The sequence below is a fragment of the Mus pahari genome, chromosome 8 (genome assembly GCF_900095145.1).
Source record: "Mus pahari chromosome 8, PAHARI_EIJ_v1.1, whole genome shotgun sequence".
In the NCBI taxonomy this organism is placed as follows: Eukaryota; Metazoa; Chordata; class Mammalia; order Rodentia; family Muridae; genus Mus; species Mus pahari.
Window position 1 is genome coordinate 39,170,019 of NC_034597.1, and position 3,328 is coordinate 39,173,346.

Here is a 3,328-nt window from a genome sequence, read left to right on the forward strand (position 1 = left end):
AAAAAAAAAAAAAAAAAAAAAAAAGTTTCTCTGTGTCAGTGTCAACTGTTAATTTTGCTGAAGTCTTCAAAGTTAGCAAAACAAAATGCAAATCAATACCTGCCCAAGAAGGAAAAGAAGTTTGAAAGTAGCTATTCTGGGCAAGAGGTGGGTGGGTATTGCTTGGGCTGGAAAACATCAGCTTAGATTTAATGTATCGATTAAGCACAGCTCAGTGCCTTCCTCTGGCAAGAATCAAAGCATGAGGTTAAACACTGAATTAGCTGTGTGCCTGCACCTCACAGCAGAGGGAAACAAGGCAGTGGTTTTTTCTTTCTCCCCTCCCCCCCTTATTCCATAGCATCTCCTTGCCTGCCAGGGGGGGGGGGGAATTCAAAGCAAGAGAAAATATGCTTCCTGGTGTTTGAGGGAGGTACAAGACACATTTAAAAATTGATTTACACTTTGATCGTTCTCGAAGCCTCATTATTCTAAGCATCGGTATGAAAGACCGTCTGATCTTGCAGACTTGTTAAGGCACGGACAGCAGCAACAGATGCCTTTCATGCACAACCCGATCCACTGGCTCATGCATCCGCCGCTTCCGTTTTCATTTCCCTGTCATTGATTTATTAATGACGTCTTACTTATCTGTGGCTCTCTTATGGGGTGGGCTTCCTATGGCACTGTCTCAAGAAAGATGGTTCATGCCTTCCTCCAGCATCAAAAGCCCAGCTTCTCTCCTCCAGGGTTCCTTATCACTGTTCCAGAGGTTACAGACTTTAATCATTTAGTAACTGAAATAACTTCCATTGCTTGTGGGGTTTATGGCCAATTTGTCTTCTGCACGCAGCACTCAACTGCTTTTCCTTGCTAAGGAAAGGGCCCTGGTACTCCTGAACTGGAAGCAGGGAGATGCCACACATATTAGGAACTGTTGGATGTGGAGGGTGAGCTGCTGTTGATATCCAGGGAGCAGAGGAGTTCCCTAAGCCTCTGTTAGAGGGTGAGTACACAGAAGCCAGGAGATAAGTGAGATGCAAAAGGTCCAGCTCTCAGTGTGTCTGCTGGTTGCATGGATCCGCCAAGTGGTCCGTTTTCAGACAGAGGATGTGTCACTGGAATGGACATAAGGACTGATTGGCAAGACAGCCATGTTCATTCCTTAGCTGCGTGGCCCTATTTTCATAGAAGGCTGAATGGGAAAATGGCCTCTCTCCTCACTGGCCAAGACAAAACAAAGCAGAGAACCCTACCTCCCTACTATTTGGGGTTCTCCAGAGAGACAGAGCCAATCCTACATACATATAGACGTAGGAGTAGAGGTTGGTTAGGGAAATAGGTTTGTGTGATTGAGGCTGGGAAGTCCTTTGATAGGCAACCCTCAAACTGGGGAAACAGGGAAGTCAGGAATACAGATCAGGTCAAGTTTGAAGAATTAAAATCCAGAGAAGTATGTTATATGTTATATGATTTTAAAATATTTTTTTATTTAACTTTTTATTGATTCTTTGTTTATTTCACATCATGCACCCAATTCCACTTATCTCTCCATTCCTTCATACCTGGCCTCTGCCTTTGCAACTTCCCCCACAAAAGCAAAAGAAATCTTGTGGAAGTCATGGTGTGTCACAGTGCATCCCACAGTGTTCCCCTTTGTTCACACATCTTCACTTGCAAATGTTGGTTGCAGTGAGTCACTGGTCTGATTAGAGGCCTCTGGCTTCTGCTACACTATCAATACTGGATCCTCCCTGGGGCTCCCCTTGGATATCCTGTTGTTGCCCTGTGTCATGGAGATCCTGCACCTTTGCATCTGCAGGACCAGCCCCTTCATTTCGCTCTAGCAGTTCATAGATGGAGTAGATGTTGGGGTGGGTCAACTCAGGGCCCTCGATCTGGGCCTGGGTGGTAGCTGAGCTGGTCAGCCCACCAGCTCTCCCACACTCACACCATCAGGGCCTGCTCTTTCGCTCTTGTGACTTTGGGCCCAGTTCCTCCACCTAGGCTAGGTGGTGAGGGGTGAGGAGGAAAATCGATACTCAATAAAAGAAAAAAAAAGCCAATCATGTTTAGTCAACTTCCTATATTGTTGTTAAAATACCTGAGATAATCAACTTATAAGGAAGAAATGTTTATATTGGTTCATGGACTCAGCGTTATCACTCTGGGCTGTGTGGAGAAGGGGCCTTGGTTCCCAGAGGGGAGTGCACCAACCACAAGACATGCGTTCCACTCAACCTGTGGTTATGATCTCCTCTGAGACCTGCAGGCTTTCTGTGCCACGTGTGCAGTCAGCGTGTAAGGAGGGGAGTAACAGACCCTGGTCAGCAGTAGGAGGGCTGCTGTCACAACACGGGAGCAGGAAGCATGTATGGGTGCCCAAGTGATCTGCTTAGATCCAGCTTGACCACACTAGCTAACTCCAAGCAGTATCTGTGGCTCAAGGGGGTCATGATGACCAGAGACTCCAGCTATTCAGGGATGAGTACCCATCAGGTAAAGCAGCTAAGCTACTGTCTAAAGGGGGTCTAGAAAGGGAGAAGAAGGGTGAATACCACTTGTGCCCCAAGACTGGCCTCAATGACAAGGTTTGCAGTTTATACCATTAATTTTTGTGTTAGAAGTGAGAATGGAGCCACAGGCCTGTAATCCCAGTACTCAATGGAAGTAGAATGAAAGAGAATTGCCTCAACTCTGAGACCTGCCTCATTTACATGGTGAGTCTCCAAAAAACCATCTCCCAGGAAAAAAAGGCCCTTCAGTAGTTAGAGAAGTTACTTACAGGATATGGTCTATGAGACGGAGGATAATAAGAATACTGTGATACTTGGGTTTGGTCAACTGGGCACAAACCTAGATACATCTTGGACAAGGGATTCTCAATTGTGTAGATGCTTCTGGGTGGGTGGCTTTTTCTTGATTAATGGCTGATGTGGAAGGGCCCAACCCACTGTGGGCAGTGCCACCCTGAGGCAGGAGGTTCTGAGTTACATAAGAGAGCAAACTGAGAAAGGCGTGGAGAGCAAGCCCGTAAGAAGTGCTCTTCCGTGGTCTCTGCATCAGTTCCTACTTCCAGGTCCTGCATTGACTTCCCTCAGTGACTGAGTGGGACATGGGGGTTATAAGGTGCAATAAACCCTTTCCTCCCTGTACTGGCTAGTTTTATGTCAACTTGACACAGCTGGAGTTATCACAGAGAAAGGAGCTTCAGTTGGGGAAATGCCTCCACGAGATCCAGCTGCAAGGCATTTTCTCAATTAGTGATCAAAGGGGGAGATCCCCTTGTGGGTGGTGCCATCCCTGGGCTGGTAGTATTGGGTTCTATATCTTATAGATATAGCAGGCT